We start from the raw sequence: 18,378 nt of genomic DNA, 5'->3' as shown, positions 1-18,378 counted from the left end.
CCCATTCACCACATATGCACTCACTTAATCACCAATTCACACACCCCATCACTTACCTTTACATGCCTTTCACATACCTGCTCATTCACCCATATACCACTGACACATCCACTCGCTCAGCCATTCACATACCCACTCACCCACCATACAGCCACAAACACCCACTCACTAACTCACACAGCTCTCCCACATACACTCACTCACCTATACAGTCACTCACACAACCACTCACTCACCCATAGAGATACTCACACACCCACTCACACCCATACAGTGAATCAGACACCCACTCTGATACAAATACACAGTGATACGATATGAGGAAGCACTTATAAAGCGCCTGGTTACCCGAGGGCATCCCAGCGCTGGAGAACACTAATGCAAACTTATCACATATCAAGGGAAGAGAAAGGTTTTGAGCTTTTTGAGGAAATGGTAATGATTAGACTGAGAACGAATATAGACGGGAGGCTGAGTCAACAGCTTGGCAACATTAACTGAACACCTACAGCCTCCACTTCTTGTCTGTTTGACTTTTGGATATAAAAAACAAAGAAGGGAACCCTGAATCTAATGAAAGAATAAAGGGGAACAACCCACCAGGGAGTTCAACAGTAATCAGAACATGAACGGGAGGTTCCCATTACTCTAGAGGACTGGAACGTTCAAATAATTACAAATGCCCACAAAGACGCTATCCGGTATCAAATCATTTTGAAGGTTTTAGGCAATTATAAAAAATCGGTTACTGTGGAAAGGAAAGAAAAAAAGGGAGGAAAAAGTTTTGCTTATGTCCTTTCCAAATACGGATGTACATTCATACATGTAACATTGGATAAAGGGCATTAGACTAAACAACGGTCAGTACATACAAAGATAAGTCTATACATAGATTGAGCAAATATGAACTCGAATGTTACCGAGGGGAACATTAAATAAAAGGCAATAAACTAAATGGCAGTCTGCATGTACACAATTGAATTTATATATGGATTGATCAAATATAAATCCGAATGTTACAGAGGGTAACCGATTTTTTATAATTGCCTAAAACCTACATGTATTTGATGATTCTCACTTCAGCCCAATCATTGAATTAATACCTGGGTTTCTGCTACAGGTGAGCCATTTAAACCTTAGTGAGATCATGTATGCACTGTAGGCTGTTTCCTGAGGAAATACTTCGAGGTATTGCTTTTAAACTTCCTTCCCTATGTTTTATTTTTTATTTTTTCTTCATTTGGTTATCTTCAGTTTGCAGAGCCAGCCCATCCTTTTTCCTGTGTATCGTCAGTAGATTACACATTGAGTGACTGTGAGCCTACAATTTAGAACATCGGTTCGTAGCCTTGGATTCCCGGGTGTGATCACTCCCTTATGAGTTGCCTGTTAGGTATTAGAAAATAGTCCCACATGAAAGCCTACTTTATTTCCCTATTACCTCTATTAGTTCCCCCTCTTTTTGTCACCCCGAATGAAATGTGCTTCCTCCTTGTGTTAGAACTATTCATTAGAAAGTGTTATGCCTGTATATATTTCTAATGTGTATATATGAATATATATGAATATTTGTGTGTTTTATATGCCACTGATGACCAGTCTCCCACCTTCTTTTCCCCCCTTTTTTGAATATGAAATTATATCTTTTGCCCTTTTGCTCACAGAAACGCTACGCCCTATAGTTGGTTGCCCAGCAAAGTTGAAATGGAACTGTAACAAAACTCTATTTTGTGCCCTGATGAAGGAATCATTAACATTGGCACTTTTTCCGAAACGCGCGTCGGCGCTTTCCTCTGTGTGTTGATTCTCTATGTGTTTACAGTTTTTTCTTCTGATGTATATGGTGATGGTTGAATGTGTGTTTGCCTGAGAGTATGTATGGTTTGTGTAGATTATGTTTTACTGTTCTTGGTGCTGGGCTAATACTGCCAAAAAAAATTATATTTAAAAAAAAAAATGTATTTTTATGTCTATAAAAAATCTCCTTGAACAAATGAATGCTTTTTTAATAAGAAATATATGAAAATAAAATGATTTGCTACCGGATAGCGTATTTGTGGGCAATTGTAATTATTTGAACGTTCCAGTCCTCTAGAGTAATGGGAACCTCCCGTTCATGTTCTGATTACTGTTGAACTCCCTGGTGGGTTGTTCCCCTTTATTCTTTCATTAGATTCAGGGTTCCCTTCTTTGTTTTTTATATCCAAAAGTCAAACAGACAAGAAGTGGAGGCTGTAGGTGTTCAGTTAATGTTGCCAAGCTGTTGACTCAGCCTCCCGTCGATTACTGTTTGACTTTTGGAACCATTAGGAGGTACTTACCCTCTGGTCTAAGGACTCTTTTAGGCTGGTCAAGAAGAATCATGGATTGAATAAGTGAAGATCCCTTTCCTGCCAGTGATTTATGTGCAATGCACATGGCCTTAAATTGAATCCTTTCTTGAACTGGAAGCCAATGTAATGAGGCTAGAGCAGATTTGGCTGAAAGGCATTTAGGAAACTTTAAAAGAAGCCGAGTGGCACACTTTTGCACAGTCTGTAATATTTTTGTAGTGGACGAAAGAGCTCCAAGATAGATAGCATTCGTATAATCCAGTCTTGATAGGATTAATGCTTGTACTAACAGTCTTCTGGCCATAAAAGAAGGCTGTAGCAGGAGCCTGCCACTTTCCGCGCCTGTTCTTTAAAATCCAGATTAATGTCCAATATAACTCCTAAACCTTTTATGGACTCATTCGGAGACGGTCCACCAAGAGTGTATATTCAGAGGGGCTGCCTTAGGAAGAAGCATAATTTCTGTTTTAGCTCCATTGAGCTTCAGAAAGGATGTATCCACCCAACCAGCCACTTTTTCTAGACAGGACGTAAGGGCCCCTCCTGAGTTATCATTTTATTCAGTGAAACCACTAACTGAGTATCATCTGCATAGGTGACTTTTGATCGTCATAGTGGTGTTGCTATATTATTTCATAAATCTACTAATGCCCAAATTGTGTCTATAGATAGTGATCCTTCTGGTTGGTGGGTGTTGGTTGATGCATCATTAACAAAAGACAAATTTCCTTTATCAATATTTATGGTCCTGTTAAGCCTGAGCCAGAATTCTGGCAATCTATAAAATTGAAACTATTGTCTGTATCTAACTTAGTGGTTGGTGGTGATTTTATTAATTGGTTTGATCCTTTTTCAGACAGACAAGCCAAATGCAAATTTAAACCAGACAAAAACCACACATCTGTCCAATATGCCTTGTCATCTCGTCCGCTATTTGAAACTTGGAAAACGTGCAATCCGGATGTTTCTGAATTTACATTTTTCTCTCTTGTACACCACACCAGTTCTCGTATTGATGACATTCTTATTTCCAAAGCATTACTACCTTGCCTCCACTCATCGGAAATTGGCTCTATTTTTATTTCTGACCATGCTCCAATTTTTACTTCTATTGATTTATCTATCACCACCTGTAAATAAGAACGGTGGCGTTTTAATAACAATTTTTTAGTAGATCGTTCCTTTATTTCAGAAGCGACCTCTTTTATTAATGAATTTTTTGTTCTTAATGACTCTAGTGATACCTCCTTACACAATAATTGCGATGCTTTTAACGCATCCTTCAGGGCCTTCACTATTGCTTATTCCTCTAAGAAAAAAAACCTAATGTTTACTAAATATAAAGAAACTCTATCACAACTTAAAACATTAGAGCATAATTATTACACATCCAAAACCTCATCATCATTACAAGAGTTTATTAAAGCTAAATCCACCCTGAATAAAATAGCTACTGTAGATGCTTGTAACATCTTACTCAAGGTTAAATCGAAACATCACTGAGGTTAAAACAAAGCAGGGAAAATGCTAGCAAATTATCTAAAAATCAAATCAGAATGTAAGGTAATCGGCCCTATCCATGCACAAACTAATAATACTCTCCTCTCATCTGATTCTGATATTATTAATACATTTCAATCATATTATAATCTTTTATACACAGCAACTACTAAGCCTTCTGAAGAAGATTTTACCTCCTTTTTTTGAGATATCCCTAAGCCTAAAACTCTCCTGAATATGTTTACACCACTTGAAGAAGATATTTCTCTGCAAGAATTATCTGATGCTTTAAAAGTCTTGAAAGAATTGAAGGTTTCTGGCCCTAATGGTTTTTCAGCTGAGTTATTTACACCCTTCTCATCAATTTTTGCTCCTAAATTACTATAACTTTTTAACTCCTTTATTTCCAACTCTAAGGCCTGTGGCTCTTTTTTAGAAGCCCCTATTATTGTCATCCCTAAGCCAGACAAAGATCCCTCCTATTGCAAAAATGTTCATCCTATAAATTTTGCAAAGATCTTAGCTTCTCGTCTCGAGAAAGTTATCCCTTCTCTTATTAACCCAGATCGAGCTGGCTTCGTCAAAGGGCGTTTAGCCTCTGAAAATGCCAGAATGTTTTCCAATATTCTTTCTCTGAGTAAAAAATATCCCTCTCCCTTAGCCACATTATCTTTGGATGCAGAAAAAGCCTTCAACCAAATTAATTGAGATTTCATGATACGCACTTTACAATGGTTTGTTTTTGGGCCTAAGTTCAATTCATATGTTAAATTATTATATACAAATCCAAAAGCATGTGTTTTTGTTAATGGTCTTATCGCCCAATATTTTTCTCTCCAAAAAGGTACTCGTCAGGGTTGTCCCCTCTCCCCACTTCTTTTCTTGCTTTGTATGGAACCCTTTCTTGAATGCATTAGATGTAACCCCATTATTACTGGTTTTAACCTGAAGTCTCACCAAACTAGACTCTCTGCATATGCAGATGATGTTCTCATTTATATGTCCAATCTTAATTATTCTTTACCCCCATTTTTACACGAGATCTCCTTGTTCTCTAATGTCTCAGGTTATAAATTAAATTTCTCCAAGACTGAGATTTTGCCCTTAAACCCTTTATGTTATAGACACATGTTTGACACTTTTACATGGTGTCCTCAAAAAATTAAATATCTTGGCACATGGTTCTCCTCTAACATACGTGATACACTATCCTACAATTTTGCTGCTTTAAAACTTAAGATTGGAAATTTATTGAATTCTTGGTCTCCTTTATTTCTATCATGGTGGGGTAGACTTGATACAATTAAAATGATGATTGTCCCCCAAGTTATGTTCTTATTGTCAATGTCACCATTTAAAATCCCCAAATATTATTTTATCTGCTTCACTCACTTTTCTTTAAGAATTTTGCTAAGTATCGTTTTTTTCTTGCCTCCTCAATTTGGTATAACAAACACATCAAATTCCGTCATAAATCATTCTATTACAAGCACTGGAAAGAAAATGGTATTTTTCATGTTAATCAAATGATTGTTAATAATGTGATCTTACATTTTCATCAACAGCAAGTGACATTTAACCTTCCTGATTCCTTCATTCAACAGTATAACATTTTAGCACCAATACTTCAGGATTGTTTACAGAGTTTCAATTCTCCCCCAATTCCAACTTCCCTCACTCCTGACACTCCCTTGTACCAAATTCCGTCTGACATTATTCCCAGTGCCTCCTTCATTTATAAATCTTTATCTACTCCTAACTGCACACGGGTTAAATCGAATATTGAATTAGAATGGGAACAGGATCTTTCTCAAACACTCTCTGTGTATCAGTGGGACAAATGTTGGCAAAAACTCTTTAAAAAGTCCAGAGCTGCAAATGTTATGCAATCCTTGTATTTTATTTATAATCGTGTTGTTATTACTCCCCTTCTCTTACATAGGTTTAACAAATCAGTCTCTTCATCTTGTTGGTCATGTCTTACTGCTGAAGGTTCTTTAATGCATTTACTGTTCTATTGTCCTAAGGTACATGATTTCTGGAAAGCTGTTTGGTCAAAATGTGTAGTGATTTTATCCTATAATATCCCATTTAACATTCACAATGTATTTTTAGTAACTTTGTCCCCTGATTTTGATCTAATTTTCCCCACATCAATTTTATTTTACTTATTTATTGCTATAGCTATAACTTGTTGGAAAGATAACTCTAAACTATAATTTTTACTTTGGTGAAATCTAATATGTGTAGAACATAGAATTGCTATGGTGCTCTAGACTTCAATTCAGCTGCAAATTAAATCTGATTTATTATGGTTACCATTCACTACTTTTCTATCATCAGATTCACCTTCTTTATGGTTTTCTCTTTTGTGCTATTTATTGCCTTCTTTTTCTCTCTCCTCCTCTCTTCTTTTCTCTCTATCTCCTCTTTCTCTTCTCATCTTCCTTTTTTATATAAAAAAATGTCAATAGTTTTTATTATATGCTGCTTATCTTCTCTTATTTAACGCAGGTTCTTACTTCACTAATACAAATATTTTATCAGCTAGTTCTATTCTTTTTATATATTTCTGTTTCATAGTAGTATGATTAGAGTTTTGTAGTATGAGGATTATACAATCTGTTTTATGTCACTTATTCTTCTGATGTTTTGCTTAATATGCCTGTATCCTTTTCACTTCATATGAACCGAATGATTGTATTTGTATTACTGTGATTTTTATCCTCAATAAAAATTATTTTAATTTCTTTCAAAGAAATATATTTAATATTAAAAATAATGAAAAACATATTATAATTTTAAATACATATCACAAACACCTACAAATATATTAAATAAAATAAAACAATGATTTTCAAACAAATAAATATTTAATTTAGAAATTATTTATTAACAAAAACATTAATTATTACATCAATTTAGTCTATTTACTTCCTACTCTAAAACACCACACAACTCACAACCCACATCGGAAATGAAACAAGGGTATTTCCATAATTAACATAATTATTTTGAATTAAACACCTATCAGTAATTATAAATCAAATTAAAACACATTAAATATAATTAACTTCCCAGCCTTTACACCTATAACCCCCACAACCCACACCTAAAATGAAACTGTTAACAAATAAATTACACAATTTAAAAATCAATTAAATAACTAATAGTATTCAAAAACTAATTTTTAAAGTAAGTAAAATTAATGTACTCCCCACTCTTCCTCTCTATAGACTCAAAGTCCACACACAAAAAATATAATTAAACAATTACACTAATTAATTATCAATTAATTAACTAATATTAATTCTCAACTAATTATTAATTAATTAAAAATAAATTACTTCCCATCCTTTACCCCTAAAAACTCCACAACCCGCAACTAAAATTAATTACGCACTTTCCATATTTAATTGTCAATTAATTAGTATTAATTGCCAACTACTAATTAATGAATTAATTAATTAAAAATAAATAACTTCCCAACCTTTACCCCTATAAACACCACAACCCGCACCTAACAATAATTACACAATTACCATAATTTATTGTCAATTAATCAATATTCATTAACAACTAATTAATAATTTATTAAAAATAAATTACTTCCCACACTTTACTCCTATAAACCCCACAACCCACACCAAAAATGTACCCCAAAAATGTAAAACACAATTGACATAATAAAATCTCAGATAAAAAAATATTATTAAATAAAAAATATTTATGAATTTATTATATTTAAATTACTTCCCACCCTATTCCCCTATAAACCCACAACCCGCCACGGAACTAAAAAATGCAAAATTTAATCAAAATAAAATCAATAACTAATAAAAATTTCACGCATATATTAAAAAACATAAACCATACTTACACAAAAAAGTACATCACATAGATTTAAAATATATACAAAAATACATAACAATAATTTAAAAAAATCGATATTTCTTACCCTAAAAGTCGATATTCTTCACCAGGATATTCTTGCTGTCGATATTTCCAGTTTAGACCTGCTTATGGCCAGGTCTAAACTGCAGTGGCATGGTGAGCAAAAGAATGATGGATTTAACGCAGATCTCTTGACTGGGGGTGAATGTTTTGATTTGGTCTGCATTCTGTCCATCAAATGTGTGTCCGTCGATATTTCTGTGTCACAATATTTGAAACTCGATATTAGTGTAAGTCGACATTTCCAACTCGATATTTTGACAGAATACCGTTTAAAGAGCTACATAAGTGGGTGGTACAATCATTGCTGCAGGCCCACAAGTAGCATTTAATATAAAGTTCCTGGGCACATGTAGTGCACAGTACTAGGGATTAATAGGTAAGATAAATATGCCAATTGTGGATAATCCAATCAAACCATGTTTATGGGAGAGAGCACAAGCATTTTAGCACTGGCCAGCAGTGGTAAAGTACACAGAGTCCTGAGGTCTACAAACACGAGTTCAGAAAAATTGGAGGCAAGCAGACATAACGTTTGGGAGAGGGCCTCCCTAAGGCTGGCAGGTCTAACAATACATATTTATGGTTGATTTTACAGCAGTCTTTGGTAGTAGCTTGATGCTTCTGCTCAGTAAAGAGCAGAGCTGCATAGTATAAAGCTTATTGGATTGCTATGTGATTCCTCATCACTCTATATCCAACAGAGTTGTTTTACACTTTGCAACTGCCAGTTGTAATTATCTCTTGCAAAACAGCCATTGTTTTTTGCAACCAAATGAAAAACAGGTGTGAAAGATAATGCACGCTACATGGAGTTAATTGTACTTGTAAGTGCCTTTGTCCAGACATGGTTTGTTCTGGCACTCTGCAGTACACAGAAAAGGCATTTGCTTTAATGCTATGGTAACTTGGAGAATTCCTAAATAATTACCCTGGCTGGAAATATGCCCATAATAGTCTGTCGCCTAGATACGGTTTAAGTAATCTCAAAGTGTAAATACCCTAAAGCAAAAATATAATGATGCTTGCTTTATATAAATCTTAATTCTGTCACAGGCTAACTTCATCCAAAATGTCAGGTATGAAAACTCAAATCTAGTCTTGTTGGACTTCTATAAAACTGTAAATCATTACCGCAGGCGTGCTCTGTGATAGCTGAATCTCCACGTCTATGTTTGTAGCACTGTGGGGCACTTCCTCATTCCACTGTTTCAATATTTATCTTTATTAAAGGTGAAAAGAGAGCATCTCTCGGGAAGCATTCCCACAGTCTGAAGTTACACTGTGGAATGATTGGAATTAAAAAAAAAAGAAAATGGTATTCAGAAATTAGCAATTACACACAGACTAATCCGCAGCAAAAGAACATTTCCAAATGTACAGACTTGTCTATCAAATGAATTGATGTCTCCTTTTTAAAAAAAAAAGAAGAAAAAAAAAGAAAAATGACTCTTTATGGATCCTCCGGTGAAATTATTTTTTTCATTACTTTGTTGACGGCAAACAATTACTCGTAGAAGCATTGAATGGACGGGCAATTTAAGGAAAGTGGATTATTAAAGTGCGTAGACAAAATCACAGATTCCAAAAATCGTACCTTTAAGGTGAAAGGATGTAGCAATACGAGCCTCGATCAATGAAATGCCCCGGGTTCTCCTCCTTGTTCTTAAATATTATTTCTCTAAGTAGTCATTTCCTGATGTTTAAGGTTCTGTCTGAGAACTTTAATGCCTGACATACAGCATTCATTCAAATGTGCAAGCAGTTTCTAAAACTGAAATGGCTTTGAAATTCATTTTTGCAAGGAAATTATGTTTGGATAAAAAATGACCCATTAAAGCCAAAAGTAAGTGCTTTCCGTTGGAAGTGGTGCATTAAAGTTATTAGATAATTATATTGCTATGTATGCACTGTGGTGTGTTTTAATAAAGCTGACCTCAAAGGGCCGATATTTAATGGAATAAGTAATATGTTTGGAGCCAAAGTGTCGGCTGAAGGAACCACAATGTAATATTTCTATTTTCAAAGATGTCATAGCGTTTTGTTAGAGAAAGAAGATAAGCAGTAAATGTTTCCATAGTTCAAAAAACACATTAACACTAGTACTTGTGAAAGACATGCTCTGCGCCACTGTTCACCAGTGACAACATCTTGTCTTGTGGAAGAGCGGCAGCTGCGAGCTTTGAAAAATGCACTCACACGTGTAAAACAGATGACACCGTTATTCATCTTTACTCACTGCAAGGCTAATATAGAACTTTCTAGAACCATCGTAACCAGAAACTCTAAGCAACAGGACAACTCCAAAACGTCCTTGACACTCCATCGTGCTCACAGAACAACACCAAAGCCATATGGTGTGCAAAGGATGCTCCGCAAGGGTACGATAGATGTCTCATACATTCCAACACCAATATTAAAAATCGAAGACATTATATAATCTACTCTCTTGAACATAACACAGTCCCACAACCACCTGGCTCGGAAATCTCCTCAAGAACATATCCAACTTCTCATACATGCCTCACGTTGTCAGATCGAATCAACACGGACGTCAAATCACCGAAAGGCTAGAGGTAGCGAAAGTGACATCACACGCCATTTAACATTTAAATTCTGTCACTCACACATGCTTACACATACACACAGGATCACACATACACACACTCTCTCTCTTACACACATAAATACACTCTTGCATGCCCACAACATACATTTAAAAGCATTTTTACTTACCTCCACTGCCAGGGAGGATCTTATTCCAGCTAATTGTACTCTAGTTTTTATTACACTAACAGTGAATGATATATTATTGTTCACTGTTAGTGTTTTAAAAAAACATAACGAAAACCAGCGATATTGGAGCCCCCAACCAATCTCCATAAGGACGAGCTGCCCCATGGTACCTGACACTGATTTTGCTACCTCTGAGGCCCGGGATCTCAAATGCAGTGCCAGGGGTTGCAAGGGGAAAGCCAGAGGTATCCCCCTGGCGACCCTTTAAATGACGTCCATGAGTATCATGTCCTCAAGCCCACAAAACAACACTTAAGCTATGTTACTAGTCAAAAATCCTGCATACCCGTCATGCATGCCAAGCTCCAAAATAAGGAGTTTGGCATGCAAATAAACATTGGATAGTCGATCAGCTCTGCAACGATTCCGTACGCTTGACAAAGTGATGAAGCCCAACATTGCTACTGGTCTCTCAGCCAACCTTCACTGAAGCAATGAAATATTTCAGTATGATAATACGGTCTCCTCACATGTACATCACAGTACCACCCACGCAGACTACACCCTGAACACCGCCGAACACCTGCACTTCCGGATCCACACCGACCCCAACACCACCCTCAGAGGAACACATCTACAGACCCCCGACCCCGGGCTCAGTTCAGTGACTCCATCGCCGACCTCACCAGCACCCACACACTCGCCTCCATGGACTACATCCTCCTCGGGGACCTGAACTTCCACCTCGAGAACAAGAACGACGCCAACTCTGCCACCCTGATCGTCAACCTGGCCAACCTCTGCCTCAGACAACTCGTCACCGCACCCACCCACACCGCCGGCCACACGCTGGATCCCATCTTCTCCACAGGCTCCGACAATTGCCTTCGACCACACCACCGAACTCCACTGGATCGACCACTGCTGGATCCATTTCACCTACAAGAAACCAACCACGCACCACCGAACCCAACAGCTGCCTCGCCACTGCTGGAGCAAAGTCACCGAAGACCAGCTGATCACCTCCCTCACCAAGAACCCTCCCACCGACCCAAACCAACCCAGACGCCGCAGCCCAAAACCTCAGACAGTGGATCGGCGACTGCGCCAACACCCTCGCCCCGCTCAAGAAACCCTCCAACAGCCACGCCAACAAGAGAGCCACCTGGTTCACCGACGAGCTTCAGACCTCTAAACGTGCATGCTGGAAAATGGAGAAGACATGGCTCCACGAATGCACACCGGACAACCACGCAGCCCACAAGGACGCCACCCGCAGCCACCACCACCTCATCAGATTAGCCAAGAGATCCTCCTTCAAAGACTGCTTGGATAACAACGCACACAACAGCAAAGAGCTCTTCAGCATCGTAAAGGAACTCTCCAACCCCACCGCCAATGCCAACGACATCCCACCCTCACAATAACTCTGCGACTCACTAGCCATCTTCTTCCACCGCAAGATCGCTGACATCCATGACAGCTTCAACACCACAACCACCCCGTCTACACCAGATTCCACCTCCCCTGTGAACACCACCAGCGACATCTGCCTGACTTCCTGGTCCAATGGCAACGACGACGAGACACGCAAGGTCATGAACTCCATCCACTCAGGATCTCAGTCTGACCCGTGCCCACACCACGTATTCAACAAAGCAGATGCAGCCATCGCACCCCAACTATGGAAGGTCATCAACATCTCCTTCGAAACAGTAACATTCCCGGAAAGCTGGAAGTACGCCGAAGTACGCCGAAATCAACGCCCTCCTCAAGTAGCCCAAAGCGGACCCCAAGGACCTCAAGAACTTTCGGCTCATCTCCATGCTCCGGTTCCTGGCAAAGGTCATCGAGAAAATCATCAACATGCAACTGGCCCACCACCTGGAAGACAACAACATCTTGGACTCGTCCCAGTCCGGATTCAGACGAAACCACAGCACCGAGACAGCGCTCATCACCACCACAGACGACATCAGGCGCCAACAAGACAACTTCGAAACACCAGCCCTCATCCTCCTGGACCTGTCAGCCGCCTTCAACACGGTCTGCCATCGCACTCTAAAGACACGCCTCCTAGAAGCCGGAATCCAAGAGAAGGCTCTTGACTGGACCATGTCCTTCCTCTCCGGCAGAACCCAGAGCGTGCCCCTCCCACCCTTCTGATCCGAAGCCACCAAGATCATCTGTGGCGTCCCCCAGGGCTCATCCCTCAGCCCAACACTGTTCAATGTCTACATGGCCCCCCTCGCACAAGTGGCCCGCCATCACAACCTCAACATCATCTCCTACGTCAACGACACCCAGCTCATCCTCTCCCTCACCAAGGACCCACACACCACAAAACCCAACCTCCATGAGGGAATGAGGGCCATTGCCGACTGGATGAGGAGCAGCCATCTGAAGCTGAACTCGGACAAGACGGAGGTCCTCATCCTCGGACCCACCCCCTCAGCCTGGAACAACTCATGGTGACCGACCACACTGGGAACAGCAGCAACACCCACTGACCATGCACATAATTCAGGATTCATCCTCGACTCCTCCCTCTCCATGTCTAAGCAGGTCAACGCCGTCGCCTCCTCCTGCTATAACACCCTCCGCATGCTCCGCAGGATCTACAAGTGGATCACGACCGAAACAAGAAGAACGGTGACAAAGGCCCTCGTCAGCAGCAGACTGGACTACGGCAACGCACTCTACGCAGGAATCCCAGCCAAACACCTACAACGACTACAACGCATCCAAAACGCCTCCGTCTGACTGATCGTCAATGTCCCCCGCCGCAGCCACATCACCCCCCACCTCAGAGACCTACACTGGCTCCCCGTCGACAAGAGGATCACCTTCAAGCTCCTCACCCACACGCACAAACACTCCACAACACCAAACCAGCCTACCTGAACAGCAGACTCAGCTTCCACACCCCCACCCGCCAGCTCCGCTTCGCCAGCCTCGCCCTCGCCGCTGTCCCCCGCATCCAACGAACGACCTCCGGCGGCAGATCCTTCTCCTACCTCACCGCCAAGACCTGGAATATCCTCCCTACCCACATACGGCAGACCTAAGACCTATTCGCCTTCAGAAGACTCCTCAAGACCTGGCTCTTCGAGCAGTAGCAGCACCCCCCATTCCCCTCAGCGCCTTGGGACCCTCACGGGTAAGTAGCATGCTTTACAAGTACTCTGATTGATTGTTTGATACCAACCCTAGAAGATGGGCAAAGACTGGATAAGGCAACCTTACACACTAGGCCGCCTGGAAAGTTGTGGGCCTCATACAAACACACCGTTTAAAGAGACAGTATAGAAACTCACTGTTGTGTATAAAAATCAATAAATGAAGAGAAACAATGTCATACCAAATTATTCAATCACAAATCTACTTTCATTATAACCTTTGCTTTTTGATGGTATTGTTCGTCCACTGGACCACATGCCTCCATTTTTTTCGGCTAAGGCCAAAGATGGAAAAAGAAAGGTTGATCATCATTAATTGGGTTGATCTCCTACTCATAGCCACTTGACGGCCTTTCTAGTGGTCCATGTGACAAAGTTTCTTCACAGTTCATCAAACAGGTACAGGTGAAGATGTTACTCCAATAAGTACCTCACGTCCTGGTTATTACCCACAAAAGTATTTGCTCTTTTTCGATTTATGCCCAAACCCCTCTCCCTAATGGCCTATAGACTTGCCAGAAATTAGAGTGTTCTTCTATCAAAATACTACCATGATTATAATTATGATAGGGTTCCAGTGACTGGATATATTACTGTAAAGTATTAAAAAAGTGATGGCTAGATTGCTTGAATTAATCTCAGCCACTAGTAATTACTTGGGGCACAAGCCATTGTTATTTTGCATACCGTGTCACCTCTATTTGGACCCAGCTATATGCAAATCACAACTTGACCCATGTCCAATCAGAGCAGTCCTGCATGGACTGCCAAGCCAGGTCCTCCCTGAACCGGAACACAAGCAACCCAGCACCAGTGTCACCTTAATTATGGACTAATCAGCCGGGTTTAGCTTGGTTGCAGTGACACAGTCTGCACAGGACCCACGCCTGGGTATACCCGTCCCACTTAGGGTAATATTAAAGTATACAAATATAGAGATGGATGTAACGCTCAAATGAATCTCAGCCTCTTGTAATTACCAGTGGTGGCTCCTCGAGGGAGTGCTGCGGGGCGGGGAGGGAAGTGTGGGGGGTAGTAAACTCCAGCATACGGCCAAACGGATGTAAGAGAGTAAATAAATAAATGAAATAAATTACATCATGCACGCTGCATCGCCATTTGGCGTTGCAGCGACCGCAATGTAATTAGTTTTTTATTTATTTATTTATTTACTTAACTCCGTTCGGCCGTATGCCGGAGTTTATTACCCCCCACCCTGGCCCACCCTGCCCCGCAGCACTACCTCGATGAGCCACCACTGGTAATTACTCTGGGGAGCATCCTAATCCGTTGCTATTTTGCACACAATCACCTCAATTTGGACCCCGCTATATGCAAATCAATCTTGACCCTGCTCTTACTGGAGCTGTCCAGTCTAAAATGGCAAAGCAAGGTCCTCTCCAAACCGGGAAACAAGCAACCCAGGACCAATTTTGACCTAAATTTAGGCTCAACAGCTGTGCATTGGACTGACGTCTGGGCATACCTGTCCCATTTAGGGTGATACTAATGTAAACGAAAAAGTGATGGATGGAATGCTTGAATTAATCTCAGCTATTGATAATTACTCTAGAATGCATTCTAAACCATTGTTATTTTGCACATTATGTCACCTCAATTTGGTCCCAACAATATGCAAACTAGTCTTGACCCTACTCCAATTGAAATACCCCTGAACTGCCAAGCCAGATCCTCCCTGTACCGGATCACTAGAAACCCAGGACAGGTTTTACCCTAATTATGGGCTCATCGGCCGATGTACGGCTTGGTTCCAGTGACACAGTTTGCAAGGGACCCATGTCTGGGCATACCTGGTTTCACTTAGGGACTTATGGCATGCCAGCTATGGAAAATTTAGCTGCTATAAAATGCAGTTGCCCGGCTACTCTTAAATGTCCCCTGGGGTGGGGCGGGAATATCTGTCAACACTTTATGGAGTTACATTGGCTGCCCATTAAAGAGAGGATTAGGTTCAAATGTCTCACTCAGGCCCATAAGGCCTTCTATTGGGTTGGTCCAGCATATTTGACAAAGAGTCTCACTCTATATCACTGTGCCAGAACCCTCTGCTTTTCAGGCGCCTGCTAGTAGTGGTGCCACGTTTCAAGAATTAAAAATGGGGAGGCTTCCTTTGCCCAATTTGCAGCCAGTGCTTGAAATGCTCTTCCTTTGGACCTCTGGGCCATGAAGGACGAATCTCCCTTCAGACACAATTTTAAACCTTGGCTGTTTCTAACTGCATATCAGTAGGTCAGCTCTTATCTGGGTCAATCTATGAGTAGCTGTGTTCTTTATAAATCTTGTTTGATTGATCGATTGATTGATCAGCACGACCCACTGAAGTATACAAAAAAAGTGATTGATGAAATGCTCAAATTAATCACAGTCACTGGTGATGACCTTGGGGTGCATCCAAATCCATCATTATTTTGCACACCAAACTACCTAATTTTGTACCCAGCTATATGCAAATCAGTTTCCAACGTGCTCTGATTGGAACAGTCCAGCCGAAACCGCCAAGTCAGGTCCTCCATAAGCCTGACCACAAGCATCCCTCCGAATTATGGACTCATAAGCTGAATACAGTGTGCATGGGCCCCATGTCTAGGCATACTCCTCCCACTTTGGGTGACACATTAAAGTATACAAAAAAGTGATGGATGGAACGCTCAAATTAATCTCAGTCACCGGTAATTACTCTGGAGGGCATCTAAATCCATTGTTATCTTACACTGCGTCACCTCATTTTGAACCCAGCTATATGGAAATGATTCTTGTGTAATGTAGTTCCAATATTCCCAATAGGCTCTGCGCATTGGAATAATATATCCTATAGATTTGACGTAGGGCTTAGGTCAGTAGGTCTCTATCGGATATACTAAACTTAATTGTGAGTGCCAGCTAGCTCAGAGGTCACTAGAAACTTTCTCGAATTCACAAGAAGGGATTAGTTTCTGACAACTGCATAAACATGACAACTTTATTCCCTAGGACTGGAATAACTATCTTCAGAGTTGTGGAAACAATAGATAAGTATTTCACTCAGTCAATCGTGCTTGCTTTGTTTCTACAGAGTTTGCAGAGAAATAGTGAGGCGTTTTCAATAAAAGGTTTATTGAACAGTTTTCTTTCTCATGCAAGAGAGGTGAACTGCTACAATCTTTAGACAGAATGCAAAGTATAATTCGTACAGCGAGAATAGTATTAAAAAATTATACTGTAATAGCATTGTATGGTTTCTAAGCCATATAAAAATACATACATAAAAAACAGTCTAAAATACTCAACTGGTACTTCTAAAATATGCCAACCCAATGTACCTAACCAAGGTCTAGTACGAGGGAAGAAGTAAGTATGGTCTTTAGCATAGGTTTAGTTTTTGCCAAGAATCTACCAAAGGTTTCTCTAGGTTCTAATCAGCTCCATACCTTGGAATGAAGGAGGTCTGGTATCTCTGTCTCGGAACTCGATTTCCCAACACCCCGCAAGGGGAGTCAGAAACAATGGAGCTGGATTTCTCAGCAGAGAAGGGCATCTTCCCGATCAGTGCGTTAGCTGGAGAGTCGGCTTCCTTCGGCACTTGCTGTAGCGAGCTGCGTAAAGCAAGTAGGTCGTTGAACTGCTCCGAACCACCATGTTTTGCCATAGCAAGTGAAGGTATATTTATACCTTGAAGGTGTGTAGGAATGCCATGTTTGGTGTAAAGTCGGGCATATGAACATCATGAATGAACCCCTAAGGAATAGATGTTCATTGTAAAACTAACTCAATCAATATTCAAGCAAGGGGAAGTCCCTAACGGCTTAAGTAGTTTTGTGACGTGTGGTGAATGGATGGAAGTAGCAATGCCTGTATTTGGGCTGCATGGGCTATGCCTAAATAAGGGCTTGATTTCTATGCCTATATAAGGGCAACGTGAATTGTACCTATATAAGGGCATAAATCGGGAAAATCCATTCAGAATTTAAAACGCCATACAACACTTGACTCTGCTCAAATCAGAATAATCCAGCCCGAACTGCCAAGCCAGGCCCTCCCTGAACTGGAACACAACAAAGCCAGGACAAGTTTTGCCCTGATATGGGTTCCTCAGTCAGGTACAGCTTGGTTCCATTGACACAGTGTGCATGAGACCCACGTCTGGGTATACCCATCCCACTTAGTGTAACACTTTAAAGAATACCCACAAGTGATTGATGGAATTCTCAAATTAATCTTAGTCACTGGTAATTACTCTGGGGCGCATCACAATCCATTGTTTTACTGCACACCATGTCACCTCAATTTGGGCCCAGCTATATGTAGCTCAGTCTTGACCTGGCTCAAGAGCCTTAACTAGGGTGACACTGGTCCCAGGTTGCTTGGGTTCTGGTACAGGGAGCACTTGGTCTGGAAGTTTGGGCTGGACTGCCAGTCTTGGGTCAAGATTGATTTGCCTATGGCTGGGTCAAATCAGAGATTGTATGGTGGGCAAAAAATGATGGATTGACATGTGGCCTGGGCGATTGCCAGTTGCTCAGATTAATTCAAGTATTCCATCCATCACTTTGTTGTTTTGGGATATATTACCGATCATTCCAAATGTTCTCATCCATCATCACCTGCTCAACAACAACATTTAGAGGTATGATTTCCCTTTTTACCCTTATTCGTATCTAGTTCTTCAGTAGCTCCTT

This window comes from Lissotriton vulgaris, chromosome 3_1, assembly GCF_964263255.1.
Source record: "Lissotriton vulgaris chromosome 3_1, aLisVul1.2, whole genome shotgun sequence".
Lineage (NCBI taxonomy): Eukaryota > Metazoa > Chordata > Amphibia > Caudata > Salamandridae > Lissotriton > Lissotriton vulgaris.
Note: the sequence above shows the minus strand (reverse complement) of the source record.